The 25,681-nt window shown below is 45.5% G+C and overlaps 1 pseudogene across 1 annotated transcript in view; it reads left to right on the forward strand.

Annotated features, from left to right (window-relative positions):
- The window catches only part of LOC146870162 (putative ATP-dependent RNA helicase DDX20), a 552,287-nt pseudogene that overhangs the window by 237,101 nt on the left and 289,505 nt on the right, over window positions 1-25,681 (forward strand). The window lies entirely within an intron of this gene.

The following is a 25,681-nucleotide window of genomic DNA, read 5'->3' on the forward strand; positions in this document are numbered from 1 at the left end:
CTTTGCCAGTGTTTGCATTTTTCAGCAGCCTCTTCCTTGATGTACAGGGTGTGCCTGTCTCCTGGATACAGTGCTGCGGCTGCTCTCCTGCTCACCAGCTCATATCGGGTGGCTGCTCAAAGGCCTCAGTCCATGGAGACGGTTGAGTGTGCGTATGACTCAGATGTCACACGTCCTCTCTATGTATTTAATTAATTTAGAATGCGGTCCGCTGACTTTAGCGGCCACGCTTGGTTTATTTATTTAATAAACTTGGAGCACGGGCCGCTGACTTTAGCGCCTGCGCTTCATTTATTTATTGGGGGTGAGTGAAGCTTTATTACACGAGGTTGGATAATTTTTGTTATTTTACTTTAATTGGGTGTTATTTCCAGCGCGGTCTCTACGTAATATTTTCAGCAGCACGTGATGGGTCACAGCAGACCTTCCACCAATCTGAGTCTACACTGCTCCCATCCTCAGGGCGCAAATCGCACCAATGGTCGTGGCACTTAAAGTCTCTTTTCTGTTTTCCTGGCACTCAGCTGAAATAAGGGCAATTTACTGCCAGGTCGACGGAAGCCGCGAGGATCCAAGTGTACCCGGCGCACAGTATGGACCTGTGCCGCGCGTCTTCCGTGACTGGCACTGTTGCTCTCGCAGGACCTTGGCTCCTTGCCTCTGAGCTCGGCTGGACTCGTGACAGTGAAACCAGAGCGGGCTCTCTTCTGTCATTGCTTGCCAGATCCGGGGTATTCCTCACGCACCCGAGCATGCAAGGATGTGTGACAAAACCAACAGGAACCAGAAAACCGAGTGTGACATAACTCCCAGCTAGCACAATTGCCAGGGCCCACCTGACACTCACCCAGAGGAGGACAGAGCCTCAGGGCCCTCACAGACCAACCAGAGGCCTCGGGTACTTCATGGCCCCCAAATACCAGCCACAGATGAGCCACTATAGATCCCCAAGGGCTCCGACAGACTAACCCAAGGCCCACGGAGCCTCTGGGCACCCCATACGAACTCTTGGGGCTTACACAGACCCTCCACATGGCTACTGAGCCCAGGGTCTCTATAGCCAAGCCAGACGCCCCCACAGACTAACCAGAGGCCTATGGTGCTTTGAGACGCACATAGACCATTAACAGGCGTGTTGAACCTTGACCCATCACAGGCAGACCAGATACTGACAAAGCCTCTCATTGTCCAATCTGTGGTTTAGGATTCAGTCCCGTGTTCCCTCTTTCCCTCTCATGCTGGACCAGGCCACTCGACAACTCCTGTGGCAAAGCTTGCAACGGTGCCCAGACATACTGTTCTACCAGCTCCCGATGATGCCAGAACTGCTATTACAGCTCAACAGGTGAGCCCCATTTCCTACTGGCTAGATCATTGTTTCTTGCTTAAAAGTTGCTCTTTAGCCCCCTCTTTTCTAGGGCTTTGGTCCCCATCGCATAAGAGCGTATCTATTTTATTTGTTTCCCCTTCTCGTTCTTACCTTCAGTGGAGCTAAATCCAGCATTGTGTTTAATTTGATTGAATTGTTGTGTGTGCTGGCGGCTTTCATGTTAACCACAAATATGAATGTGGCTGCAAGGCTGGCTTTAACGCTAGTGGTGCCCAGTGCGACAATGTAAGCCCTGTGTGGCAGTGTTGTGAGATGCTAGTTTGCGTAAACACCGACTTCATGTATTTAGCCCATATGGTTTTGTTAGTGTTACAATCACAATTCCAGCTGCTCCAGTGATTCCTTCTTTGTGCAAAGTTTGTGTCTGACTCAGGTTTGCAATAGCTTGTGGTGATGCATTTCGACCTGTTACGCGCCTGAACAAACAGACAATTGTTTCTTTTCACCTTGGGCTTTTAATCGCAAATTGTAGAAGCTTGTCCTACGCGTAATTATTCGCTGTTCAATTCTATCTCTATATCCAATACCAATAGGACAATAGCAGTAACTCTTAGGTATTGCTGTGAGTCATTCTCTGGTTCTTGGAAGGTGTGCAGAGAGGTTGTAGTTGTGTTTCAGCTGATGTGGCATTAAAACATGTTCTATGTGGAGTACTTACTACATGGATTTTGTATTTGGATTCCTGACAATATAAACTGGTATTCATCGTTTACAGTTGTTGCAGAGTTTCCAAACTGTTCATAAAAAGGGCCTTATTTACTTTTATTAAACGAAGTTCGACGGTGTTGTGACTTACCCCTATTTCCACAGTGCTATGCAAAATATGACTTATTTATTGACAGGACGTGACCACGTTAACTCGTCACAGCTTTCTGTCAACCGTATTATGCTCCTGACCCACATGATTGAGAAACCACGCTGTAAGGCATCACATGCTCCTGCTTATTTGTTTTGGCTATGTACATATTCCAAACCTAGTCGCACAAGGCAGCAAAATACAATAGAAGCTTAAGAACAATTTTAAGAAACTTGATGAAAAACCGCTCTTGATGAATGCATAAGGATCATGTCGCTGCACTAGCTTGTAATGTATATGTGTGTTCATGTGCATGCTGACCAGGTTTCATGTTTGTGCAAAATTGCGTGGTTTGATGTTCCTGAAAGCACTCCAAGTGGTGCCATAGCTAGTGTGGCAAGTCGGAGTGTTTGCACATAGGCTTGGGCTGAATGTGGTGCGAGTGACCGCGCTTGCAGGAGGTTTATTGGTTGTGTACCTATAAGGACATTGCAGCATTTGCTAATCTATCATATTCAGCAATGTGAGCTAAAGTTAGTTGCTTGGATTGATATGAGAGCTTATGATCTGAAGCAGTTCTGTACTACAGGTGTGTGTTGACATTATGCACTTTAGAACTTTGTTTGTGTCTCTTGGATCATTAGTTTTTGGTGCTAGATGCACCAGTGTTTGCAGGAATAAAGCTTGGCATCATTTGCTGCTGAATGTGCCCAGTCATTTCTGACGCGTGCACATACTTGATCATTCACACTGCTGGCTATCCTATTGTGCTTCCCACATTGAATTAGGGAAGTTTCTGCACAGCAATTGGGTACCATATAAGTGACCAATAAAACTAAAATGAATTTCAAGATACTGGCCAACAGAAGAGTGAGGGAAGTACACTCCCCATCTATAAACATCACGCTCTTATATGAATTTCAGGAGCGTGAAATCAGCGCACATGGTGTTGGAGCAGAGGGGAACAACCCAGAACCAAATATTTACTCTTACTTGTGTGGTAAAAGCCCTTGCGTACGATACAGTGGAAAATTTGAAGCACACAAACTGCTGTCTAAATCTGTGATGCAGGATCCCTCAACAAGGGAAATTGTGATACGTGAATGGCAGTAACATAGCAATACTCGCGGTTGCTTGCATCATTGGGTGGAACATGCATACAGATTGTGTCCGATTGTGCACTAGGTGTCAGTGACATGGGAGCCAGCTGGGAAGGATAAAGTTTGATGGTGATTTCCAGGATGTCCTAGGCTACACCAGTAAGAAATGGGAGGGGGTGCCAGAGACTGAATAAAATCACTGTAACAGCATTATTGGGGAACATACAGGAAACCGCTACATCAGCAAATAGGTTTGCCATTGTCTAAAAGACGCCGCATGTCAAATATTACAGTATTTGCATCTTGTCCTCTTTACATTCATGCCGTTTGCTATCTTCATGCTTAAAAAGGGAGTACGAGGGACTGAATCCAAGGCACCCTTATCCCGCTAATATGTCACACAAAAAGCCATATTAGTCCGAAAATATTGTAAATTCGGCCCTCCTGTAGTGAAATGTCCAGCTAACTGTAACATGTGTGAAACCTATGGTTTTTTCAGTGAATTTGCAAGGTTTTTTAAATGCAAATTCCTAACTATAACGTGTTTTGAAACCTATGGTTTTTTCAGTGAATATGCAAGGTTTTTTAAATGCTAATTCCTAACTATAACGTGTGTGAAACCTATGGTTTTTTAAGTGAATTTGCAAGGTTTTTTAAATGCTAATTTCTAACTATAACGTGTGTGAAACCGTGCGAGCACCGGCAATTTTTTTTATTAAAGGAAATGTTTTTTTTTTATTTAGGAGGTCCTTTAGGGACCCCCTGAGAAGGTCTAGGGGGTCAGGGAGTGTCTTCCCTGCCTCCTTTTCATGTTTTAGAAATCGGGTTAAAAGTAATTAATTTCTGATGCATGCTGCACCGTGCGCGCATGCGTGCAAGCACCGTGCGCGCACAGTGCACGCATACGTGCGAGCACCGTGCGCGCATGGCAAGTCATGTGATTACGAAACAACACTTTTCATTGGTTCATAGTAGTTTCTGTTCCAGAATCTTCAAACACCACACCCACTCCCCTCACTATTTCTTCTTACTTCCTGAACAGCAGTCAACTTCAGGGAGTGAGGAGGAGACCTTTGTGGAACCACCAAGGAAGAGCAAACAAAAACACTCTTTCATCTGGAATTACTTCACCTTTCCAGAGGGCCAAAAGAAGGTGAATGCGCCGAAGGTGACATGCACTATTTGTGGAAGTGTCTTATCTAGAGGAGATCCCAGCAAGAAATACTCCTTTAGTATTTATTCAATGCTGAGACACTTTAAGACAGTGCATCCTGTACGTTATGCTCGAGAAACAACTAGAGCCCTAAGGGACAACCCTCCACCTGCTCAGCCGAGCACATCATCTGCGGCCGCAGATTCACCGTGTACCAGGCCACTGGACATCCGCCCCCTTTTCCAGAAGGTGCACATACATTGCAATGTGTGCAATGCTGTTCTTTGCTACGGTGAGAGCAGTATAAACTTGATTGAAAACAGAATACAGCAGCACACATGCTCCAGCCCATAATTTTTTTCATTTTTTTTTTGTTCCTGTTGAACAGTTTTTCATTACCAGTTTTTTTTTTTGGTGCTCTAAAAAAATAAAAAAAATATACAAAATTGTTAAAAAACTAAAAATAAAATACAAAACAAAAAAGACAAAAAAAACAGTTCTTTTCAGAACTCACTTCACTTCTCCAAGAAGAGCTATATTCCTAATATACTGTGTTGTAATTTTATTGAATGAATGTGTAGTGTATACATGAATGACTGAAATAATTGAAATGACTGAGTGAAGAGGAGGAAAGGACAGACAGAATGAGTGAGAAAAGGAAAGTATGATCAGTCATGAAAGGGAAGTGAAAGACTGACTGCAACAAAAGGACTAAGGGTAGAGGATACAGGTAAGAAGAGTGAATGAGTAAGGGAATGGCAGTGAGTAATGGAGAGTGATGGAGGGGGAGTGAGAAAAGGGGAGTAAGGGACGGAGATAGGAAAAGGGAGTAATAGATGAAGCGGATGAAGTACAGCAGGGTAAAAGGATTGAAAGTAAGAGAAGTGGAGTGATGGTGAGATAAGGGGTATGAGGATTAGAAAAGGGGGTAAGGGAAAGTGAGAGAAGGGGAGTGAGGGGATGGAGGGATTTAGGAAACTGGAGTGAGAGAAAGGGAGTCAGGATTTCAATGAGCAAAGGAGAGTGAGGGAGAGTGAAGGAAAGAATGCGAAAAGATGAAGGGGTGTGAGATACAGACAGGAGGAAGTGAAGTAGGAGAATAGGAGTGACTATGAGTAAAGGATAGTGACAGTTAGGGAAGGTGAGGGAAGGAGAATGACGCAGAAGGTTAAAAAATTAACATAGATGGAAAATGAGTGATGGAGAGAGGAGGAGTGGTAGGAACAGAGATGTTAAGGAAATTAAGGGTAAGACAGACAAAGGGAGAGAGACAGAAACAGAGACAGAGAGCAAGGAACTGAGAAGGAGTAAGGCAGTTAGAATGACTGAGACATATGGAGACAGGGAGAGAAATGGTTGAAAAAATAGTGATGGAGTGATGGAGGTAGTAAACCTAGGGGAGTAGTAGAGAAGGAGTGAGGGAGTTACGAAAGAGCAGTAAAGGAAGAAGAGAGAGGGAAGGGGAATGAGAAAAGCAGAGTGAGGAGAGGTGAAGAAAAGGGAGCATGAAAGTGAAGGGGTGAGAAATACAGATATTTTAAACTTACCTGACCAACAAAATAACTTAATTAGAAATAAATGGGTTTTTTTAATTACAAGAAAAATGGATTCGATTTCCTAAATTTTCTTTCAAGATCTGAAAAAAAAGAAAAAAAGTAGTAATATTTAACAATACATTTTAGTATACAGTACACATATTTTCATATTTAACAAAGTAATTTTTTGCCCTTTTTTTGCTGTTTTCAGAATATATTGAATTTCACTGAAAATAGTGATATCAATTGCATTCATCACTTAACAGCGGGCAAAAAAATAAACAATCTGAAAGATTAAAAAAACCCTGAATCTATCCTCAGTAAAACATACCTTGATAGAAATGTAACATATACATTAAAAATATCTTCTAAGAACAATAACTATTTGCAATAAATAACGTCTGTAAATCTTGTTGCTTAAGCACATACACCAAAATAATATCTGTCAAAGAAGTCTACAATAGAAACATTTACCTTTCCATGAGGCCAAATGGTAATTTTTAAATCCTTTTTAGGTGAAATATCCAATGGTAATCCTATAAAATCAAAATAATGGTTTCTTCAGATGCTGCAATTTGTATCTAAAATTTTGGTTTTAGAAAAATTAAGTAGAAATTTGGTAATTCTGCAGGCAAACGTTGCTTGAAAATCAATTGAGAATCATTACACAGTGTCCAGCCTTTTTCACATTTTAGATAAACTGTGTAATGACCAGAAGTTATAGAAGGTCCGTCATGGAAAATTATTGCAACTGCAACAAAAGTCTTTCCTGATATTGATAATTGATTTCCTACAAACTTCTTTATTAAAGTTTCCAAATTTGTTCCATCAGCTCTACAACGTTGCATCATTAAAATTATATACTGTCCATATTTCTTTAAAAATAACGTTGATAACATTTCTGATTTACATTGAGAACATTCCATGTTGTGATTTGCATCTTTAACTAATTTACTAAAAGTCACTGATTTACTCTCTGGTAATGTTAAATGTATGAACCTTTCAGAATCAACATTAGTGCTGCATGTGTTCATACAGTTTTCATAACAATGTTCCCATTTATAAGAGAGACCAAACATATTTTCTATTTCTACCCCTTCATCTTCCAGTACCATAAGCATATACATTAAGAATTCCTGTGCATCTTGCTGGACATTTTGTGTAAACTGTGTACATCCAGAACATACATCTAAAAGATTTCTAACATCAGAAGCACTTTCTATTTGAGTTTTATAATTATTCAACTTCTCATAAAGGAAACTCAGCAGAGAACAAAATCTTTTTTCATGATTTAGTATTATCTGCTCTTGCAAACTTTCAAGATAAAATACAACATTCAGCACTACATTAGCGTAGTAGTTGACACCAGAGCTATTTTCAAAATGACAACCAACAACCTCTTCAACATTGTCCTTTTTTCTTTTTGCTTGCAATCACATCACTCTCCTTTTGTTTTCTCTTCTGTACATCCTCATTACAGATATTCTCAATTCTCCTTTTCCGACAAACAACACGTTTTTCAAACACAGGATACTGACCTAAATGAGGAGCTTCTTCTTAATCTATTATACTCCTTTACACAATTTGCATCAGCACTAACTTTTGAGTCATCAAAGTCTATCATGAATAAACCAGATAATTTTTCACTCGTGACAAAGCAACATATGCCATACCTTCTTTAAACACACTAGATCCAATGTTTACAAAAGCACTATCTACAGTTAATCCTTGAGATTTGTGAATAGTTACAGCATATGCTAGTGTTGCAGGGATTCTGCTTATACACAGAACTATGCGTAGAACCCCAGGACCTCAGTGAGTTGTGGTGTACCAGAAACTCACCTCAGAACCCAGAACCCAGTATCCGGCTAGCATAAGTGTCCCATTCGTTATCTGAGATTTAGCTCGGCGGTCCCAATGTAAAGACAACCCAGAACAAGCGACTCAGTATACTCTCAGTAATGGTGGGAATCGGAAATACCTGTTCGTATATTATTCTCACATCAGTCCACAACAAGAATCAACAGAGACACGGTGAAAATAAAAAGAGTTTATTTTTATAGACCACGTGTCCTAAGATGCAGTACTTTGGCTAATACAAGCAGACAAATGATTAAAATCAAAACCATCAACATAGTTACAATTCCATAGAATATAAAAGGGGTGATCATGTTATAATGACAGTGGATACTACCACCTTCCCTTTACTAAGAAGCTAATATTAATATTAGACTAACAGAAGGTCTCTTAGGCTTGAATAGGGGACCCCATACCTCAAAGATCAGCTTAGTGAAATCACATCACAGGAGCATCAGGAGTCTTCTCGCAGGAAGGCTCGTCTTCGGTCTGAATAATAAACATGATGTCTGTGATATTAAAAGCACCAACTTTCAGGTATGTGCAGCTGCTCGTGTGTTATGACTAAATAGTGGGTCGATCAACCTAGAGTGGAAAACATGCATTGTCTAACAACTCAGACTGTTTGTCACATCGTGTGCAGACCAAGGTCGCTGCGCAGAGCTCGGGATGGTAACAACAGATTGCTCTCGTGTGAGGCAAAACTCGAGTCAGCAGTTTGTTTAAGCAATAACATGTGAACGCAGTGTCGTGTGCAAAAGCAGCAAGATGGCTTTCTAACCTCTAACGTGGTTATGCTAACTTAACAATGTATGTACGTATTAAGGGAGTCCTTACTACATGCCCCCTTGATCGAAGCACTACTTAGTATGCAAGAAAAGAGAGAACGCAGAGTTCAAGCGCGACAGAGCAGAACAAGGCGTATCCAATTTAAAAAACACTGGTCAGTTCAGGCAAAGTCCGAATAGGAAAAAACCAAAAGTGGAAAGAAAAAACAAAAAACCTCAAACGTGCCGTGGGGGGTGAAAAAACGAAAAAACGCCTCACCGGGCAGAAGTGCAGACGTACAGGGACAGTTCAAGACACGTGAGGAAAACACAGTGGACGATAGTTCACTCAATCCATGAAAGTATATGCAGCATATGTGGCCACTGCTTCCAGCAGAAAATCATTGGCACGGCCACTGAAGGTTTCAGCCATCCAGTTAATCAAAGAAAAGGAACATACATGTTCTTCAATTAGCGGAGCCTCTAGCACCATCAGAGGGCAACCAGCGTGTACTTCCAAATAACTCATATCCAAGAAGTCATATGCCGCTCTCGCGATGTCCCAATTACCCAGGATACCATGCGCCGCACCGCAGGCCATAATCCGAACACCAGAACAGGCGGACTCGTGAGACACTAAGGGCCTCATCAGTCGATCATAATCCGGGTCCGGAGACACAATGTTGGTTAAGCACAAATCCATAGGCCATTCAAAGGGACAATCTAGGCAGTGGAAGACAGGTTGCACGCAGGTGAAGTAGGAATACCGGAAGGATAATCCATATGCCAGGCTCAAAGTCGCCAACGGCAGGACACCATAGTAATCAAGCATCCTGTCACGAAGAAGCTGCAGACGGGACAGGCTGTCGTGTGGCACAGAAAGAGCAGCCATTCCGCAAGATGAAAAGTAAAAGTAGCACACCTGCCACTAGCGCCAGAATTAAAGGGACACCTCCAAAGACGCTCGAGAAAATAGAATGAAAAAATGCCGGAATCACACCAAAAATAGTTTGGAAAGAGGTCACGAGGCCCGAGCCCACAAGTTTAAAAAAATGAGCCAGGCCAGTCGTGGACGAGGCATTGAAAATTGTTTGGATCAAAGCTCCAAAATGCAGGGGGAGGTCAGTATTCAAAAGCGCCTGTACCTCAGTGCGCGTATTTGCTACGTGAAGGACAAATGTTTCCCGGGAGGAGGTCAATGGCACCTCCTTTTGGGACAATAGCGCTCTTATTCTGCTCATCTTGTTGAACTCTGCTTTCAAGGTTGGAATCGAAGGCCAGATGGAAGCATCCAGCCTCCCATGCGGGGGTGGAAACAGAACGTTATTGCAGCAGACAACCCTCTGCGATACAGTTACTATATATGGGATCCCCACTAACATCCCGCAGCAAGCTTCATTGTTTAAAATTAAATAACTACCGTTTGCAAGCAGCGTGAAAGATGGCGTAATCACTGGTACCGGGACACCTTTGAGGACGCAGGCCAAATTCGGGGCGTGTACATTGCAAGCTCCGTGCAACTGAATGTGCCTACATACAACAGAATGATCAGGTGACGTTGTACATTCTTCACCCTTCAGATAAACCTCAGTACCGTCCCTTGTACATCTATACGTAAAGGGGAGGGACCAAACTTCATGTATGAAAGCGGTACCCAGCTGTTCATATCTACCCAGAGCATAGTGTTTCATACAAGAGGTAAACTTAAAAAGTGCAAACGGGAGAGTTATCAATCCGTGTAAGAGCCACACTGCGGAATCTACTTCCGCTACAGAGAAAGGTAACGGCTCCAATTTTTCAATATGTAGCAAGGAATATGAAGCATCCTTCATGGACATGAACTGCTGTTTGTCAGTAAGGTTAAAGGGAAGAAATAACGATGTTGTATTCAGATAGTCCCAAGGGACCTTCCCTGCCTTCAATGTTTGTAATGTCCATGCAAACTGCATAACAGAACGCAACTGGTTTTGACCATGATACAACACAGACATATCATCCTGCACAATATCCACAATTGAAGAAACAATATTATCTAATGTATAAATGCGAGAAGAAAGAGTGTTAATGCTGTTATCAATAACTGCTAATACTTTTTCCATATTTGCCTGATCAATAGCTCTCAATCTTGAAGCTGCCTCAATTTGCGACAGTTTCCATACTTCGTTGTAAATAGCATACGCCCATCTCCTGGATCTGCCACCCACAGGACCTTTAACAAAATCATTCAAATCTATTTTGTCATGTAATTTTGATAAATGAACTTTGACAGATGCCAAGGTAGAATGTCGCAGCCAGGACTGACATAATTTCCCTACAGAGTATGTAGTTACTGTATGTGACGACTCAAACCGGGGGTCTACGCGATCTTGAGTATACCCCGGTTTCAGCCCTAGAAAACGACGTTGACAGGTATCAGAACTGCTTTGCCAAATTAACCATCCCTCATTATTAAATTTCGAAATATTGAAAGATGAATTAGAAACTAATAACTGCAAAGCAGGAAGGGACAGATCTGTGTGGTTATTCCAATTTGGGTAAGCACCCAGATCCGGCACAGAAGGCGAATTTAGTTTTTTAGAAGTGGCCAATCCGAAACAGGTGGTTTGGAAGATGGTTGCATTTAAAAACAACATATGATTTGGTACTAGACAGGCACGGTGTAAAGCTTCAGTTCCCTGAACCTGCCACGGTTTGGAACCCCAAACCGACTTAAGATCAATAGTAGCCTTCCATAGATCATAACCTTTGATTGACAACTCATCCATAAAGGACTTAGAATATAGCAATTTGGTGTGTGTCAGTCTAACCTTGGAGGCAGACTCAGGCTTAACTTTAAAATAAAAGGATGCCGGGGCTGAAACACTGAAATCAGTAAAATAAGTAAACTTATCAACTAATGTATGTGAACTGCCAAACGAGGGGGTGGGACAGTGTTCCCACTGGGTAAAATTTACAAAATTTCTAAACGTATTCGCTTTATGCAGGAAGTGATTGCCATAATGTTGAAAACAATACTGTTCTGCATAATTAGCCGCATTTTCATACAAATCCTCAGCATCAAAGGCGGCATAATATTTCAAATCTGAAAACAGTGCTTCAATGGCGTGTACATCCCAATCATCAGAACGTATGTTCTGTTTAACTACATCACCCATAGAAACACGAAATACATTAGGTACATTAATGACCTCTGTAGGCCCATGAATTTGAAATTTAACTGCATCCCATGCGATTCCATCCATGACGGGCCAGGCAGTAATATTCACAAAAGTCTGGTCCCTTTTCATGATGTGGGATGAGGAGTGGGGGGCCAAAGTTCCATTGATAAGTCTAATTGTCGATCTCTCTTTGAGATAATGGCCATCCACCAAACGGAAAAAAACTACAACAAATCCAATGGACATGAACAAAAAAATACTGAAAAGCAGCAACCAGATGTATGTCCAAGGGGCTATCAAAAAATGTCTCTTAAACCAACTTACAAAAACAGCAATGTTCGATGGGGGAGTTGAGGGCAAAGAGTTAGTGTCAAAGGAAAAACGGGACTGGCCAAGCGCTGTAGATTGTAAAACAGGCGAGGGTCCACGTGTAGGATAAGCATACTCAGTCTCTTCGGGCAAACCACCAGCCGGTGGTATCAGCAAGGGATCAGTAACTGAATGCATCTCGATGGCAACATCAGACAAGGTGTTAGAAGCAGGAACCAACATTGAATTTCTTTGCATCGTCTGGCATGAAACTGCCGGAGTCATACTAAGAAGTATTGGCCACTCGCTGAAGTTTGACATTGTCAATAGAGATGTACCTGTTTTCTTTGCGACCAGGAAGTGGAGGTAAAATGACTGTTCTTGTACCCTGCACTCCAAGCACTGGAACCGGTGCACGATAAGAGGGGCCGAACTCCTTCTTGTTCTCCACCTTCTCACGGACCAGATCTCCAACTCGGGGTAGCCAGCCGACTACCGGAATCTGAACCTCAGCTTCAGATGTGGAGGGCAAATGTTCTTTCGAAAGAGAGTCTCTGGCTTCTTGTAGAGTCTGCAAAACAGCACAGTGATCATCTACGTCAAAGGGTGCGGTCGACGCCGCAATGTCTAGACCATCAAGGTCTGGAACAAACATTCTGATTCCGAAGAGCATCATGTACGGGGTCCGCCCACCCAGAGACCTTCTAGGGAGATTATTAAGTGTACGTTGGACGTTATACAAATGGGCTAGCCAGTTCCGGCCTGTGCCTAAAACACGTGCTGTCAATGATTGCTTTAAGTCACGGTTCATTCGCTCCACCACACTATTACCCTCAGGTCGGTAGGGGGACGAAAATTTGACTAGGACCCCCAAATTTCTCATAGCCTCCTTGTAAGCCTTAGAGGCGAACGCAGGGCCCTGATCAGACTGGAAGGTACCACACGCAAAAGTTCCCACAAAGACACGCAAATCCCTGATGACAGTCCGCGAGTCAGCACTCCTTTGTGGCCATACCCATAGAAAACGTGTGCACGAATCCACTGCAACCAAGATGTACTTGTACGCAGTATCAGAAGAAAAAGGACCGCAGTGATCTAAATAAACACAACCAAATGGCTTATTAGAGATATACAGCTGTGTCTGTGGTGGGCGCGCAACAGTAGAAGGTTTAATCTGTTGGCAAATGTCACAATCAAGAACATATGCGCGCGCTTGTTTATATAAACCAAACCACCAGTAACGTTGTTGTAGCAGAGATATTGTAGCTGACACACCGGCGTGGGCTGACGCCAACCCCTCGTGCGCAGCTAGGATCAGTGCTGGTCTGCAGTCCGCGTTGGGAATAATTCTGTCACCAACGTCGTTAATCCTCACTAATGGGACGTTATCAGGACTTAAATGATAAATATAACGAGAGGGAAAACCCTTCGGGTAATCACCTCCCTTCTCTGTAGCAGCAATAGCTGCCAAGATGTCATCATCAATCTTACTTTTGGATCTTGTAACTGCTGCCACTAAGTATGTAGCCACTGCTGTTTTCGCTGCCTCGTCAGCTAAGCTGTTGCCGACAGCATGGACACCAAGCCGCTGGTGACCAAGAGTGTGAATAACACTCACGAGAGGGAGACGTTCTTTAAAGTCTGCCACTCGAACCCAAAGCGTTTTATGCTTAATTGTGCTACCTTTAGTGTCTCGATAATCATTCTGAGACCAGAAGTGTAAATTGTCATTGTAGGACTGGACACAGTAGAAGGAGTCACTCACTATAAGAGTAGTGACTCGGGGATCAGCAAACTCCAGTGCAAGCACCAGAGCCCGGAGCTCCGCTAATTGCGCGGTACAATCACCCAATGACTGCGTATGCACTGCATCAGATTGGAATTCACCATTTACGAATGTACCTACGACAATTGCGCAAGCCGCTGAATAAGCGTGCTTCGATCCAATTGCGGGTTGCGCAGACCCGTCAGTGTATATGACACAATGGTATTCTTCGAGCGGGCGCAAAGACAGATGTGCCGGATGAACGAATTCATACTGCAAGTACTCTTGAGTCTGTAATGAGGCATCAAAGATGTAAGTGACATCTGGCGACGTCAGTGTTGTGGCCCATTGTATCCACCGTGGATGCAAAGCTTTAGAATTTGGTACACTTGCTTTAGACACTGCCTCTAAAGCAGGATATGGTGTTACAACCAGAATCTGTTTCCCATGCGACAGTGCGCGTTCCTTGAGGATCGCCATCTGCACAGCAGTCAGAACTTTTTCGACCGTGGAAAAACGTAATTCAGCAGAGGTGTACAAGTGGGATTTGTACGCAATGGGGACTGTGTCGCCCTCATTAAACGTCAAATACGTGAACCCCACGGCGCCTGGTACTATTCTTATTACCAGGTTAGTGCGGTTATCACGTGTCAGCAAGTATTGTGAAGCAAGAAGGTCAGCCTGTAAAGACTGTAAAATTGCAGAGTGTTCTAGCTGCCAGCTAGACTTCGAAAACGAAGGTTGTACCAAGGCGTAAAGCGGCTTGATACGCTGGGCATAATCAGGAATGTACGTACGGCCGAAATTCAGAAAACCCAGCAGAGATTGTAATTTCTTCAGTGTCGTAGGAGCACTTAAGCGTGCACACTTCTCCAGAAAGTGGGGGGCTAACCCCTTACCTTCATTGTTGAGCTCATAGCCCAAAAACAACACCGTATATTCTGCGATGTGTGACTTCGCAAAATTGAATTTGTAGCCATAGTCAGCAAAACTCACGATAATATTGTCGACTCGAGACAGATGTGGCATCAGCTCATCATCCGTAAGATAGATATCGTCAACATAGGAGTATGCGTCGGGGTCTATTCTTTCTAAGAGAGAAACCACGCGAGCAGAAAAGACGCCAGGGCTATTTTTGTAACCCATGGCCAATCTTGTAAACTGTTTTTGTTTGCCGCCCGAAGTAAACGCCGTCCACTGGCTACTCAGTGTGGACAGGTTGTGGCTAAAAAAGCCATTGGAAATGTCAAGTGTCGTTTTAAACCTTTTACGCACGAGACTGTCGACCAAAGCCGAGCTATGTGTATTTTGTACCGCGCAGGTCCGGCAATGGGAGTTTAGGTGCCGGTAATCCAAAACTAAACGGTACGAGCCGTCAGGCTTCGTTACAGTGAATAAAGGGTTATTCATAGGGGACACACATGTTTCAATAACACCCTGATATTCCAATTGTTCAAGGATTGCCGCGACGTGGGGTCTCGCTTCACGACGCATAGGATATTGAGGTTGAGGCTGGGGCATAGACCGCAATGGAATCTCATGGCAGGGGGACAATCTGTCCCATCCCACCTGAGTACGATACACCGCCGGCGCAAGCGCAAGCGCCCGCTCCCCAGCATACACTTCAGCTTGGTCCTTAGGCACTGTGTGCGCAAAGGACGGGAGGATGACTTCCTCCCCTCTAGGAGCCTCTAAAATGAAAGCTGGGGGCCAATCTGCCTCCGCTAGGAGGATATCATAGGTGGTGGTCAGATTATCCCAAAAAATCCCTTTTATTGTACGTTGTATGTCACCCTCAATTAATAAGACTATTTCATAAAGTCTGTCAGGGGGAGCCACTCTGGTGTCAGCTGTTTCAACAGTAACCGATATATCAGTTGCTGTCACCGCCAGAAATGGACGCAGAGCTTGACGGACTATGGTAATTTCCGCTGCGCTGTCCAGGAGCGTCAGCGCCCATGTCCGGTTCCGAAGCTGTGTCCGCACTATCTGAGGCATACCTTGCCGTCAGAGCCGCCACTTTCTTCTTCTGAAACGGGGGTCTTTGTCGAGCAAATTCGTCCTGCTTGCCTTTACCCTCAGTCTGTCGGGGTTGGTCACGCTGTTGTGGAGCACCCCGACCTTTGCCACCGCTTCCGCCACCGGACTGTGTAGCCGATGTTTCCTGTGAAGAACGAGGAGAGCGCTGTTCAGAAACCTGAAATCTATCAGGAGACTTTATAGTAGCACGATCGCGCAGATCATAAGTGCGTTCACTACTTGACTGTACGGGAGAGGCAGGCCGAGAGCCCTGTTTCTGCTGCTGCTGCTTTCCCTGTTGTTTAAACCGCCAATTTTGTTTTGGAAAACTTGGTCGGTCGTCCTTACCAGAGGTTTCTGCCTTACCCTGATGTTTTAGATCGGGATTCTTTATTACAGGTTTAACTCCTAAAGAGCTACGACCTAAATCCCGATATGCCTCTGCGATTATTTTCGCAAATTCCTGCGGTTTGTCCTCCTCAGCAACTCGCTTCAGTTCATTACGAACCTGGAAATGCAAAGCATCACCCTTAAGGTTTCCCATTATCATGGTAGCCACCAGGTCAAATTGACCGAGGAGCCGCATCCCTAATTCTATCGCAGATTCCGCACCATGGTTCTCTTGAACTCGTTTGATAACGGAGGGCAGCTGCAACATAGACGGAGTGCCAAAGCACTGCGCGTACGTCGCTGCAAAGACCTTGCCCCAATTTACACAATCATCTATGTGGGGGACCAAGTCTTTAGGCAAACTAATGGTGAGGATCCTGTGTTTCTCCACAGGAGAAGTATTCGGGTATACCGCTTCTATTTGGTCAAATTTTTCAGCAAGCCAAAAGGGGAAATCATCCCTAGTTTGGGGGCGCTTGCCCATAACAGAATTAACCATAACAGGACAAATGACCACCGCGTGATGATCAGTAGGCTGCCCCGCAACAGCAGGTGCCCCCGCCTGCACATTGCGCGACACGTACTGAACCAACGCCCTATATACCGTAATTAGGGCAGTGTGCAGTACACGCAACTCAGCCACCGTCACCGCGAGGTAACGGGGATGAGGCGTAAATCCGGCTAGTACCGGCCAAGTGGCCCCTGCAATTGATAAAGGGCCCATTCTTGGCGGTATAACCACATGGGGAAGGGCGCCATTAAACCAAATAAGATGCTGCCAAGCAGATATTGGTATTTCTTGTGTCCTATACGGCGTATAGTTCGCTGGCACGGCAGCGGCAGTGTAAGAATGAAAGGTATTATCATCCTCACTTACCGCCGGAATCGTCACCCAAGAGTAGAACAACTCATAGGGATGAGCCGCATCGGCTCCCACCACAAAGATGACGTTCATACCAGTGTCCGGCACCCCATACTGCGTCAAATGACGTTTCAGAGCTGCACGGCTATGCGCCGCAATATCCACCGACATTAGGACAACACACACTTGAAACTATCAGTAGCACAAGGGTTCAATAACCTTTTTAATGATCAAGCTTGAAGGAACCTATATCAATAGACCTAGGTAGGTTTAAATCCGTCAGACTTGTTATCCAGAAACAAGAATGAGGGTGTCGTGGACAAATGCGAGCACTACTAAGGCGTTTCAACTCATAGACCAAACGTTAGGTGCGCCATGTTGCAGGGATTCTGCTTATACACAGAACTATGCGTAGAACCCCAGGACCTCAGTGAGTTGTGGTGTACCAGAAACTCACCTCAGAACCCAGAACCCAGTATCCGGCTAGCATAAGTGTCCCATTCGTTATCCGAGATTTAGCTCGGCGGTCCCAATGAAAAGACAACCCAGAACAAGCGACTCAGTATACTCTCAGTAATGGTGGGAATCGGAAATACCTGTTCGTATATTATTCTCACATCAGTCCACAACAAGAATCAACAGAGACACAGTGAAAATAAAAAGAGTTTATTTTTATAGACCACGTGTCCTAAGATGCAGTACTTTGGCTAATACAAGCAGACAAATGATTAAAATCAAAACCATCAACATAGTTACAATTCCATAGAATATAAAAGGGGTGATCATGTTATAATGACAGTGGATACTACCACCTTCCCTTTACTAAGAAGCTAATATTATTATTAGACTAACAGAAGGTCTCTTAGGCTTGAATAGGGGACCCCATACCTCAAAGATCAGCTTAGTGAAATCACATCACAGGAGCATCAGGAGTCTTCTCGCAGGAAGGCTCGTCTTCGGTCTGAATAATAAACATGATGTCTGTGATATTAAAAGCACCAACTTTCAGGTATGTGCAGCTGCTCGTGTGTTATGACTAAATAGTGGGTCGATCAACCTAGAGTGGAAAACATGCATTGTCTAACAACTCAGACTGTTTGTCACATCGTGTGCAGACCAAGGTCGCTGCGCAGAGCTCGGGATGGTAACAACAGATTGCTCTCGTGTGAGGCAAAACTCGAGTCAGCAGTTTGTTTAAGCAATAACATGTGAACGCAGTGTCGTGTGCAAAAGCAGCAAGATGGCTTTCTAACCTCTAACGTGGTTATGCTAACTTAACAATGTATGTACGTATTAAGGGAGTCCTTACTACACTAGAGAAAACGGAAACTGCTTCCTACGTACATATAAGTCTTTCACAAGCAAAAAACGAACTGAACAACGACTAATGTCTTTAACCTCTTCAATCTGATCAAATTTAATTTTTAAAAATTCAATTCCATATTTTTTCTGGTAATTAACAAAACCCACAACTTTACCCATAGCTCCATTCACTAAACCTTTTTCTACATTCAAATTACGTCTTAAAATTACTCGACAGTTCATACATACATAAAGATTATTTTCTAAACCAGCTGTTTTCGATATGTTTTTCTCTAGAGAATCCAATTTAGTTTTCAATTTGCCTGTCAATATAATAGTTATTCCTTCATGCTGTATTTGATCCATGGCTTCCATTTTCATAATCTCTTCATTTTCCAATTTCAAAAGTTCTTCATTGAATATAGAGCATTCATGTAGTGTTGGCATTAAGCAGATTACAGTATTTTTTTCTGCAATTTCCTTGTATATTTTCTCTGGAACTATTTGTTCTATTGGAAACAAATTACATAGCAATCGACTCTGTAAAGCTTTTCTGCCACGTTCTGTGAGTAGTCCAATTCTGATATCTTTGAGAATACTTGCATAATCATCATCATTTGCTTGCCGCATATTGGTAATGAGTTCTTTGTACTCAAAGTATGACGAAATATTCACATTACCTATACTTCCTAATGACTTTTTCGTGTCTTCATGTGCAAGAGTATTAAATACTGGTTGTCCTTTAACTGGAGTGAGCTGCAGTAGATCCCCAAAAACTATAACATGTTTTCCTCCAAATAACACGTCATAGTCTGTCTTTTGAATTTGCTGCATTCTTAAATGCACAAAGGCAAGCATTAAGTTTGATACCATGCTTACCTCATCAATAATGAGAACTTTCATTTTCTTCAACACTCTTAAAACTTCAAAACATGCTTCTCCTGTTAGCTTGTGGTATTCTATTTTGTTCTCATGCTCTACTGGTAACATTAGCAAACGATGTAAGGTAATTCCTTTTATGTTATATGCTGCTAACCCAGTTGGAGCAGTAACAACACAAGACAAAGTTGAATCAGTTTTTTTCTGTAGGTAGCTTCTAATTACTTTAATTAAGAAACTTTTTCCAGTTCCAGCTTGTCCACTCACATACATTCTGATTGGTTCAAATGATGTGCATGAGCACTCTTTATTTTCATGTAGTAATCCATGATCAATTTGTTTTGTGACTTCTTCATGAATTTGTTGTTGATCATCATTCAGTTTTTGTTCCACATTTGGTAAGTCTATTAAATCTTCCTGAGCTTTATTCATAGCTGTTTCCACTTCAGTCATGGCTATTGCAGCTTCATTTTCTACGATTGGTTGTCCTAGGGGATCTTGACTGAGCGTACCAGAACTTTGACTGTCTTGAGAACTGTCTCTAGCTACTTCAGCTGCAATTGTAGCTTCTTGTTCAATTTCTTCATTTAACATTTGTACATAATTTGTGAAAGTACTGCATTCTATGCTATCTTTACATGCATTAAAGGAATCTTCATAGCTTTGAAAATTTCCAAGTAATTCATCCTCTGAACGCCATGGTTTAAACAGCTGTAAAAGTGCTAAGTAGTAAAATTCCTTTTTGTCAGTAGTGTCGCAACTCAGCTTCCTGTGATTAATCAAACTTCGTTTTGTTTGTTTCACCAAACATCCTTCCTCACCAATGACTTTATATTTTCCATTGTTGATGTCTTCTGTGGCATTCCGTGTAAAAATGTAGTTCTGCAGCACTTCATAGAGACACATGTTCTCAAGATGATGACTTCTGTTTGGGTAATATGTGTCCAACATATTTGTTTTCAAAATGTCTGTACTTTCTGTTTCGTTCTCTGCTAAATATTAAATTTCTCGAATAGATTTCAGTACCCGATTTCGCATTCCTGCAAGGCCTAAACTTACCCAAATTATTCTTCTGGATTTGGAGTACAGACTTGCAGATGATAACCTATCTGAGCATTCGTATGACCCAATTTCTCGATGCGATAACATCTTTAAACTGAAACTGTATAGCTTTTTACTGACAGTCTTCTCGTGAGAAATCTGTTCCCACATTTCTTTCAATTCCGTTTTCTCAGATTTAGTGATGTAAGATGTGACATACCGAGCAACAGAAATAGAATTGTCAGCTACATACTGAATATCCATGTTAGCATTCCACATGGATAAAATGACTGGGTTGTAGTCATTTATATATTTTGACTCTTCTTTTCTTCTTAGGTTGAAGGTATTTTTCGGAGATTTTCTTGTAATGGTATGTCGCACAGCTGACATAAAACTGTTTACTCTACCTTTTGAAAGAACAGGTCGTGGAAATCCAAATCGACATTTTGGTGGCGATTCCAATCCGGTAAAAAAAAATACCGTACGACTCGCATCCGTATTTTTTTACGTACGAGTCGCACAAGTACCGTCCTAACTGCCAAGTACGATTCGCATGGGAAAAACTCCATACGAATCACATCTGGAAAACTCCCCCACACGCCCTCGGGTCGGAAATTGTGTCCGACACATCCCCGGACGATTTACCGTACGAATCGGAAAAATGAAGTCCGACCGCGCAAGTACGATCACGCCCGTCCTTTCGATTTCACAACTGTATGCAAAAAACACCGTGCGGACCGAACACCCATAACAAGCATGGAGACACGTGCCCGCATACGCGCCGAACACCCCACCACAGAGCCCGCATGTACGCGCAAAATGCCCCCCGGCCGCGGATGTACGCGCCGAACCCCCACCCGTGTATGTACGGACCGTACCCCCACCCGTGTATGAATGGAGCGTACCCCCACCCCACCCGTGTATGTACGGACCGTACCCCCACCGCACCAGTGTATGTACGGACCTACCCCCACCCGTGCATGAATGGAGCGTACCCCCACCCCACCCGTGTATGTACGGACCGTACCCCCACCCGTGCATGAATGGAGCGTACCCCCACCACACCAGTGTATGTACGGACCGTACCCCCACCCCACCCATGTATGTACGGACCGTACCCCCACCCGTGCATGAATGGAGCGTACCCCCACCACACCAGTGTATGTACGGACCGTACCCCCACCCCACCCGTGTATATACGGACCGTAGCCCCACCCCACCCGTGTATGTACGGACCGTACCCCCACCCCATCTGTGTATGTACGGACCGTACCCCCACCCGTGCATGAATGGAGCGTACCCCCACCACACCAGTGTATGTACGGACCGTACCCCCACCCCACCCATGTATGTACGGACCGTACCCCCACCCGTGCATGAATGGAGCATACCCCCACCCCACCAGTGTATGTACGGACCGTACCCCCACCCCACCAGTGTATGTACGGACCGTACCCCCACCCGTGCATGAATGGAGCATAACCCCACCACACCAGTGTATGTACGGACCGTAGCCCCACCCCACCCATGTATGTACGGACCGTACCCCCACCCGTGTATGAATGGAGCGTACCCCCACCCCACCCGTGTATGTACGGACCGTACCCCCACCCCACCCATGTATGTACGGACCGTACCCCCACCCGTGTATGAATGGAGCGTACCAACACCCCACCCGTGTATGTACGGACCGTACCCCCACCCTTGCATGAATGGAGCGTACACCCACCCCACCTGTGTATGTACGGACCGTACCCCACCCGTGTATGAATGGAGCGTACCAACACCCCACCCGTGTATGTACGGACCGTACCCCCACCCGTGTATAAATGGAGCGTACCCACACCCCACCAGTGTATGTACGGGCCGTACCCCCACCCGTGTATGTACGGACCCTACACCCAGCCCCCCTTGTATGTACCGTGCGAAACACCACCACCGATGGACGGTGCGGACCAACACCCTGCCCGTGTTCGTATGCACCCTACCCCAGGCCCACACACCAGCACCCTCACCCAACATCGGGCATGTACGAGTCGTACTAAGCCATAGCAAAGGACAGCACTGTACAACAACATGGCCCATGTACGCACCGTACAGAGGCTAAAAACACTCCTACTGAACCAGAACTAACCAAAAAAACACAAGGACAGTCAATCCGAGGCACACAACACCACAAAACATATCCAACAAGGACAAATACATCCTATACACTGACCTGCAACTGACAAACAGAGGCCCAAACCACTACCACTCCTTATAACACACCCACCCAAAGTTCAAACACAGCCACACCCACAAATGGACCAATAAAAAGGCCCAACACACACAAACCATGATCCTTTGCAACAGATCCACAGCTGCCAGACCCCAGACACAACGCACTGCACCATACTTCAACCATCAATACACCTTACACTTGCACTCCTTCACACAACCACCATCACAAACACACCCTCATCACATTCACACACACACACCTGCACACCCACAACCATCCACACCCACACCCATCCACACCCTCACCCCCACAACCATCCACACCCCCACCCCACACCATGCCCACCAACAAGAATCCAAAGATCACAAAGGACGAGCTGGAGTCCCTTGTCGACGAAATCATCAGAGTCGAGCCACAGCTCTTCGGAATATTGATCAGACGGACCAGCATATCAGAAAAAACTGCCATGTGGGAGAGGATAGTCAATTCCGTGAATGCTGTTGGGTCCACCAGAAGGACCAGGCATGAGTGCCAAGCCAGGTGGTACGATCTGCGGAGGACGGTCCGTCGCAAAATGACGGACGAGCACAACCAGGCCAACATCACTGGAGGAGGGCCGGCCCGCAGACCGGTACACTACCATCCCTGGGAGGAGAAGGTGATGGCCACGCTGCCGCCGTTGATAGTAGACGGACTAAGGGGAGTCCGAGAGCCTGGTGAGTACACAAACAACTCACCTCACATGGGGGGAACACCATATACAACCCAAATACCAATCATGCACGCAACCCCCCCAAAGCCAGCACCGGACACAACCACACTCCAAAAACACACACATGCCACTAGCGCCTCCATGCCCCATGCCCCAAGCAAGGCCATGCCAAGTCACAGGCCACACAAAACACCAACACAAGACAGGATGTCCCTGATGCCGGGAGGGTGGGCCTCAAAACTAACATAGAGCAACTCGAAGCACACAACAATGCCTTCAGCCCATATGGCTAAGGGCACAGCCATACAAACAGTGTGTCCCCACACAGTACTGTTTTGCCTACTAATGGTGGCCGCGTTGCAGGACAACATGGGTATGAAGGCACAATTTGCACATAACCGCAGCCAATCAAGACGCAGCACACTGAAAGAGTGTCAGCACACACCGCCACAGCAGCAGCGCAGACTCAGGCACTACGCCCAATGGGTGCCCACAGAGAAGAAACAAACCCACATGAACAAGCCAATGGCCTTTGCAAGACCTGCAAACTGTGTGTGCCCAGGAAGCTGGGCTGAGGTGACAGAGGGTGACACACAGAGGGAGGAAGAGTGGCAGAGAGAGGGACAGAGACATAGGTGGACACAGGGAGACAGACAGAGGGAGGGAGGAGGCTGACAGAGGGAGGGAGAAGGGGAGACAGGGAGACGCACAAAGGGAGGAGGCTGACAGAGGGAGGGAGAAAGGGAGACGGACAGAGGGAGGAGGCTGACAGAGGGAGGGAGAAAGGGAGACGGACGGAGGGAGGAGGCTGATAGAGGGAGGGAGAAAGGGAGACAGAGGGAGACGGACAGAGGGAGGAGGCTGATAGAGGGAGGGAGCAAGGGAGACAGAGGGAGACAGAGGGAGGAGGCTGACAGAGGGAGGGAGAAAGGGAGACGGACAGAGGGAGGAGGCTGACAGAGGGAGGGAGAAGGGGAGACAGAGGGAGACGCACAGAGGGAGGAGGCTGACAGAGGGAGGGAGAAAGGGAGACGGACAGAGGGAGGAGGCTGACAGAGGGAGGGAGAAAGGGAGACAGACAGAGGGAGGAGGCTGACAGAGGGAGGGAGAAGGGGAGACAGAGGGAGACGCACAGAGGGAGGAGGCTGACGGAGGGAGAAAGGGAGACGGACAGAGGGAGGAGGCTGGCAGAGGGAGGGAGAAAGGGAGACGGACAGAGGGAGGAGGCTGACAGAGGGAGGGAGAAAGGGAGACGGACAGAGGGAGGAGGCTGACAGAGGGAGGGAGAAAGGGAGACGGACAGAGGGAGGGAGAAAGGGAGACAGAGGGAGACCAAATCACCCTTGGGTGGTGTGGCCATGTCCGCTCGTCACCAGGTGGACTGTGTGCATGTAGACAAGGTTTGGCAGTGCCTTAACCCCCCCTTCAACCTTTGATAAACACTAGGCCATGTGTCAATCTGTGCACGAGTACATCCGTGCTGCAGGCACAAACAGAACCTTACACCCAGTGTACCTACCCACTGTGTTTGTCAGAACCCTGTCACAAATTGTTAAGTTACCTACCTGCATTCTCAAATAGCATGGAAAAAACACCATTTGGCCACGTACAGTGCAACACGTAAGGCGGCTCTGCATGGCTTGCTATGCCCGCTCACTACACTGCTGACTGCGTTCCCAAAATATGCATCTACTAAGATTGTGTCACACATAGGTAAAGTGTCGACAGCTGTGGCGAAGGGACATACCCATGCACAAGTGCACTGTGTGAGGAATGCTAGCCAAATCCAACCACCCAGAGGAACTGTGCCAAATCAAAAAAGAATGAAACATGGATGTCGCATGTGACACAATTAACACTGTCTCTCTCACACACAGGTCAACGTCATCGATCTCCCCCCAACACTGGGGGGGAAGACTCACAGGACCAGGCTCTGCGTGAAGAGGACCCCACCGCCAGTGACGACTCTCACCACTCCGTGGATGACCCAGACCAACCTGGCCCCTCTGGTGTCCATCCACCTGCAGCACCTGCGTCAGGTACAACTGTGCCAACCACCCCCCCCATTCCTGCCACATCCCAGGAGACACCCAGGAGCCCTGTCCGCACACAACAACGCAGCCAGTCTGTCCAGGAGGGACAAGGCTCTCCGGGCACCCAGGAGGAGGCAGGCGACACCGCAAATGCCATCCCTCAGGGGTCCCGGAGACCCGATGTGCCCACAACGGCAGGCCAGGCGCAAGTGGGCAGGGGTGGTGGGAGTGGAGGACGGCGGAGGCCCGAACCTGCCCAGTTGGCTCAGGACCCGCCTATGGCACACGTCAGAACCATCCTGGACGCATACCGGCGTGACTCCAGAGGCATCGCCCAGGTAGTGGAGACCCTCAATGAGATGAAAGCCCTGCAGGTTGAGCATCATGCCAGG

The sequence above is a fragment of the Triturus cristatus genome, chromosome 1_1 (assembly GCF_964204655.1).
Source record: "Triturus cristatus chromosome 1_1, aTriCri1.1, whole genome shotgun sequence".
NCBI lineage: Eukaryota > Metazoa > Chordata > Amphibia > Caudata > Salamandridae > Triturus > Triturus cristatus.